The 6,901-nt window shown below is 36.1% G+C and overlaps 1 non-coding gene across 1 annotated transcript; it reads left to right on the top strand.

The window, feature by feature from the left end:
- Positions 1 to 376: 376 nt before the first annotated feature.
- LOC141721969 (small nucleolar RNA R71) lies at positions 377 to 483 on the top strand. The gene has a single exon (XR_012575009.1). It is a non-coding gene; the product is annotated as a small nucleolar RNA R71 (small nucleolar RNA).
- The last annotated feature ends 6,418 nt before the right edge of the window (positions 484 to 6,901 follow it).

Here is a 6,901-nt window from a genome sequence, read left to right as displayed (position 1 = left end):
CTGAAAGTTGCTCACGAACTAAGCTGATTCACTAGAAATAGTGCACTGATCAGTCTCATGGGCACCAGCACAAAGCTCACAGACATTAGTGATGTGATTAACTCCATAATTGGCCAAAGTGTCCACCTTCATCGTCAAAGCCTTAAGTTGATCAGCTATAGCAGTTGCTGCATCCAACTTTAGAATTCCTGCTACTTTTCCCTGAGTCATTCTCTGGGAAGGATTCTGGTATTCATTAGCAACCATCAGTTCAATCAATTCATAAGCTTTATTGTAGCTTTTAGCCCACAAGGCTCCTCCTGATGCTGCATCGAGTATGGGTCTAGAAGTAGCACCCAATCCATTGTAGAAACAGTTTATAATCATCCAATCAGGCATGCCATGGTGTGGGAACTTCCTTAGCATCTCCTTATATTGATCCCAAGCCTCACACAGAGATTCACCAGTTTTTTGAGCAAACTGAGTAAGAGCATTCCTGATTACAGCAGCCTTCGCCAAAGGGAAGAATTTACTGAGAAAATTTTGAGCAAGATCCTCCCATGTGGTGATAGATCCTGGTCGTAGAGAATATAACCAGCACTTTGATTTATCCCTTAGAGAGAATGGGAAGAGTTGCAGCTTGATAGCATCTTCAATCACACCATTGAACTTGAAAGTATCGCAGATCTTGATGAAATCCCTGATGTGCATGTTGGGGTCTTCAGTAGGAGAACCCCCAAACTGAACTGAGTTATGTATCATCTGAATCGTGCTTGACTTGATCTCAAAAGCATTAGCCGAGATGGCTGGTCTGATGATGCTTGACTGAATATCATTGATCTTAGGCTTATAATAGTCCATCAAAGCCTTAGGAATTTCTACTTGATCTCCCATCACTACTAAAACTGGTTCCTCAATTTTCTCTTCTTCTTCTACCTTCTCTTCGTCCTCAAAAACTTCCCTTCGAAGCACTACAACTTCTTCCTCAGCTTTATCCAGAGTTCTCTTACGAGACCGGGAACGCGTATGCAAACACGCTCGCTAGAGTACCTGAAATAAGACAAGAAAATAGATAAGTAATAATTTCCGAGTCAATGAACTTTAACGATCACTAATGACAAAACATAAACAAAAAATTAACATTGCAGTCCCCGGCAGCGGCGCAAAAAACTTGTTAGTCGCTAAACACGCGCTAGTAATACACACAAGTATACGCGTTCGCAAGTAATATAGAATTATTTCTAGTTCGTTCCCACAGAGACTGACTTTGGTTAACTAATTAATTTATGCACTTATGCACCGATGATATGGTTATTATCCAATGCTAAGACTATAAAAAATTGAGGTTTTCATTATAACTAAGAATTAAACTAACAATTATAACTAAGAGAATAAGAATGATTGAATTAATATATATGACAAACATGGGATTCTAACTTCATTAAATAGTCTTTTCATTCTTAATATTAGCATGTAATGGTGATGACACTAATCAGATAACATGAAACTGATAAACGCCAACTTTTGTTGCACGAATACCATACTACCAGACATCCACAAAATAGATAGAAGTTGAACATATTGAGACCCTATATGTCTATATAATTTGATAACATAACGGTTTAAAGCACAAGTTATCTATCATGATTATATATGGCAAGTAAGATGGTTAAAATTACCTACGAATCATGCATAACAATAACACATGAACCTATGCTAGCATGGCAAGTTTTAAATCCTTAAATTCACTATCGCTTCATTAAAGATTAACACGCTATCTTATAAGTTCACGACGCTCATAAGACGAATAAGCACAACCAATACTAGGTTACCATACAATCACAACACAGTAAGGTATCGAAATAATTTAACTAAAGAAATCCATAAATAAATCCGCTAGAACCCCATGATAACGATTAGCCCATAATCGGACTCATCATCAACGTGGGTTCTGTAATAACCCCAATTTTTGGAATTTTTTTAAAACCCTTATGAATAGTGATTTTGCTGATTATGCTGAATAAGAAAACTTTTCATACCACACTTTGTAGAGGTTCTTTTATTGTTATTCTGAGATCTTATTAGTACTCTATATGGTATATAAGTGTATGTAAAGATCGTCAGAATCCAAATTCGAACACTTTAATTTTTTCCGAAAATCCACCAGATACCGAAAGAATTGAGTATAAGGTAACAGGATAAAAAGGATTTAAATTCAAGGATTATAAGAGAGGATCATATAAGAAATATAATATATTGAGAAAGGTTTAGGGGAACCCAAGTAATAAGATCCCGGGTATGATCCCTCAAACGATAAACGAGAACGAAAATTAAGCGAACCGTATAACAGATAAGCGGTCATTAACCAAACAATTAAGCAAGGATTAGCATAAGAAGATGCTTCCACCACCAAGTGAAGACAAGTGGCAAGAGATGAAGTCACCAAGATGATGTCATGCTTAGTCATACTCCACTCATTTTAAACAACCAACAAATCATCCAAATATCCCATTCACTTCATTTTCCACCACAAAAACATTCAACAAAGCAAATACTCTCCCAAGAACACATAGCTCACGGCTTTTTCATTTTTTCAAGGAGAAAAATTCCAAAAATCAAGTTTCTAGCTTTGTTAATTTGCAAGGTAATTATCCAAGGTCCCTTATGATTACATAAGCATATCCTAGGAGTTTAAGCTTCTATTTCTTCATGAATCTCTTCCAATAAATCAAGGAAGAAGATGATGAATAATGTTTTCAAGATTACTAACTTTATTTTCTTTGATTTCCTTTAAGATCCAATCATTCCTAAGCTATCTCAAGGCTTCTCAAGGCTTCTTAAGGCTTCCTAGCTACTCTAATCACTCCAAGGAAGGTATAACACCTCCAAACCCTAACTTTACTTTGAGTATTAAGATGGTTTTGATGGTTATAGTAAATGAGAAGCATGATACTTGTGTGTTTAGAGTTTGGATTCGATTTGTAGGGATTTGGATGTTGAAATCTTGTTTATAGTTAATGAAACTTAAGTATAGCTAGTAGTTCATGTGTGGGGTTTTATAAATTGGAAAATCTTGAGGTTTGGGGACTGATGTAGTAAGGTTTGGATGAGGGTTGGTTGTATTGTTGGTTGTGAGTTGAATGGTAGTTGTTTGGGGTGGTTTAAAACTTGGTAATCGCGTAAACATAGCCGTCGTAATGCCCGATTTACTTTAGACTGTTTTTGTTCTTAACATCAGGACCCGTGAACTGACCATTGCCATGATTATATAGTTCATGTTACGAGCTTCGTTTTGATATGTGGTTCGTTTGAATCTGATGTACGGTTTAGGAGAAACGACCGTTTTAAGTAACGGCGCTTCACGACCGAACCATTACCCCTCGCCTTACTTTGAAACCTTAGTTAAGGACTTTAAATGACTAATTGGGGTATGAAGCAATTATGTTAAATCTCATGTTTTAAATGACTAGTAAGGTACTCGCGAAAGAATCGCATTAAAACTCTTAATGGTTAATTTATTAAAAATGGCGGAGCCGAGGGTACTCAAGCGACTTAAGTGAATCGTTAAGCGCGAAAGCGAACGTTAGGGGTCTAATTGGTTAAAGTCTAGTTTCTTAAGCGACCGGGGATTAAATCCGACTTATGTTGTTGTTCATAGGTTATCAGACCTACTCTAAGCTTAAGTCTATCCGGGAACACTCAGGCAAGTTTTCTACCCGTTATACTGTTGTTGTGATGTATACATATGTATATGCATTATCTTGTGATAGATGCATGATGGTTAATTAGCAAATATTGCGATATATTGGAGCATGTGATATGGTATATATGCATGTCTGTTTCGTAATCTTGATATATATCTGTTGATTCTAATGCTTATAAGTTGTATAATACATATGCTAGAGATAAGCAGTAGTTGCGTATACCCTTAGTATAGGGGACCCAAAGGTGAACATTTTCTAAAACCGGGAGTCGATGTTCCCGAGTATATTATATATATTTATATATATAGATATAGTTTTCAAAACTATTAATCGAATAAGATTTATTCGATAACTTTATTTTTATTAATGAATATTACTTTGAATATTCATTCGAGGACTTATGACTCGGTTTATTTTATTTAATGAATATTAATTTGAATATTCATTCAAGGACTTATGACTCGCTTTATTTTATTTAATGAATAATACTTTGAATATTCATTCGAGGACTTATGACTCGATTTATTTTATTTAATGAATATTAATTTGAATATTCATTCGAGGACTTATGACTCGCTTTATTTTATTTAATGAATAATATTTTGAATATTCATTCGAGGACTTATGACTCCGCTTATTTACTAAATTATATTCTTTATTTTATTGAAGAATAATGTTTCGATAATCAAACTTATTTTCGATTATTCAAATAAAGATTATACTTTCGTATAAGTATATCTTGGGTTATTTAATATCCATTTCAAGTATGAGTTTTAAAACTTCTACTTCAATTATTTTTATAAAGATTATTCTTTATGGGAATATTATTTAAATAATAATATTCAGAGATTTTTTTAATATATCGGGACTGATTTATTTCATTAAATCAACATTACTCCAAACATTCTTAAAAATGTTTTCGAGTCGTCAAAATGATTTTAAAAGTTAGAGTGGATCCCAAAAAAACTCGTTTTCAGATTTAAGATCTTCCTTTCGAAGGAGACTTGAATATTCGCTCAAAAATCTTAGGGATCCGGCTCTGTGGTGTATTTTATATTCGCAACGAGGTTGCTGTTTTGAGAAAACAATTTGATTACTTGCCCAATGTTCGGGAAGTAAGTCCATCTAATTGAGTCGGCATAAGCGACAGGCCGGGGTACGGTCTATGAAGGTGTAAGAGGTTGGGTGACAGTCCATCCATGTGTGAGTGGCCGGGTAACGGTCTAGCGCGAGGTCCTAATGCGGCCAGGGTGATGACCGGCGAGGAATTCATCCATCTACAGTAGAAAAGGTTACTTATTGGTATCTTTGCCTGATCAGCAAGATATCGGGTTTATGCCAAAATTCTTTTCTTTCCAAATTCATTGGATATTGCAACTCTGTTCATACTTTACATGACAGAGGTTTTCAGGAAATGTATGGGAGATATATATGAATATATATATATATATCGGGACTTAATAAAGTATCTCGTAACTTCATTTCATTCAATGATATTTCAAAGATTGAATCTATTCAAGTCTTATCTTGTAGTCTCATCAGTGTGATGAACTTTTGAAACTGATGATACCTTGAACGGTGGTAGTTCAAGTAGTATCCGGAAAAGATATAAGTATATTGGAGTATCTTGTAACTTCATCTTTTCAACTTATATCTGGTTAATGATTATCTTATGCATGACAAAGATTTTCACAAAAATGTTGAGACAAGGCTAGATATATGAGATCACCTTGCAACGATATTTTTATACAGTTATAAACTGGAACTCTCTGTATATTATACATGTCAGAGGATTTCAAAGATTATGAAAAGTATATATACTTATATACTGAATATTTTGCGACTTGGTCATGTTAAGATATCAACTTGGTTCATTTCTTCTTGACCAAGACTTTCATGAGTACTATGAGAATGCTCATATATTGTTAATTATTATACAAATTATTTTGGTGGGCTTGTTGCTCGCCCTTGCTTTCTTCTTTCATCACACAACAACAGATAGAAAAGATGAACAGGACCAAGCTTCCAATTCGCAAGCGGTTAGGAAACGTTCCGCAGTTTTCTGGAAGCGTTGATGCCGCCGTAGCTGAGGTAGGAGCTACCAATAGGCTAGGTTTTCAACTATTGATGAACCAGACTTATGTATAATATGAATTGTAATAATGGCAAGGAATATGTAAATTATTCAGAAACCCTTTTAAGGTGTAACGGTTTATAATTATGGAATAAAATGACTTGTGTTATTTTTGGTATTCATCTCTGAGACTATAACTTGTGGTGTGTGTGTGTGTATATTGTGGGGTCATAGTACTTAGTAGTTGGTTGACTGTTAAGATTAAGTATTGATAAGGGAAATGGAACTCGTGACAACCCGAATCCCCGACCCCGGATTTGGGGGTGTTACAGAAATGGTATCAGAGCCAAGCGTTATAAACCTCAGAGATGATGTGACGTTAAGATAATAAGTTCACTAAGATAATAAGAACTCTTGCCAAGTTCATAGTCGGGCTACCTAACGTAGTAATGACAGTTAAAACCCTTATGGGAACCCTTATAAATATCATGATAGAAGCGTAGTTCGTTATCGTATATAGTAGCGGGACTCCGAACCCTGAGGTTGAGGAGCAACAGCGCGATGATGTTTTATTACTGATTGGGGATCGGATTGTGGATCCAATGGAACACCCTAATGAGGGACCGGGTGATATTCATATTGAGGATGTAGCGGTTGAGGATGTTGTTCCAGAAGGGATTGTTGTTGAGAAGGATCTCGTGGAGGATCCTAACAAGACTGAAGAGATGATCGCTGAGGAATTGATAACCATGGTTAGGGCGACTACCAGAGGTAGGATTGGCCGGTCACTGCCGGAGGTTCGTTCAAGTTTGTAAAGATAGTAGCCCCTTTAATGCGGCTTACTCGTCAGACTGAGAAGTTCGAATGGACAGAGAAATGCGAGAACAACTTTTAAGAACTGAAGCAAAGGTTGGTGACGTCCCCTCTGTTGGCGTTGCCGGATGGAAAATGAGATTTTGTGAAGTGTAGTGACGCTTCGCATAAGGAATTAGGGTGCTTCTTATACAGCACAGCAAGGTAATCGCGTACGCGTCAAGACAATTAAGGGAATATAGAATTCGATATCCCCACCCATGAGCTTGGGCTCGTGGCAATAGTTTTTCCCTAAAGATTGGAGGCACTACTTGTATGGAGAGAAGTGCGA

The sequence above is a fragment of the Apium graveolens genome, chromosome 4 (genome assembly GCF_009905375.1).
Source record: "Apium graveolens cultivar Ventura chromosome 4, ASM990537v1, whole genome shotgun sequence".
In the NCBI taxonomy this organism is placed as follows: Eukaryota; Viridiplantae; Streptophyta; class Magnoliopsida; order Apiales; family Apiaceae; genus Apium; species Apium graveolens.
The sequence above is the reverse complement of the archived record's forward strand: the minus strand, read 5'-3'. Positions and strand labels throughout refer to the sequence as shown.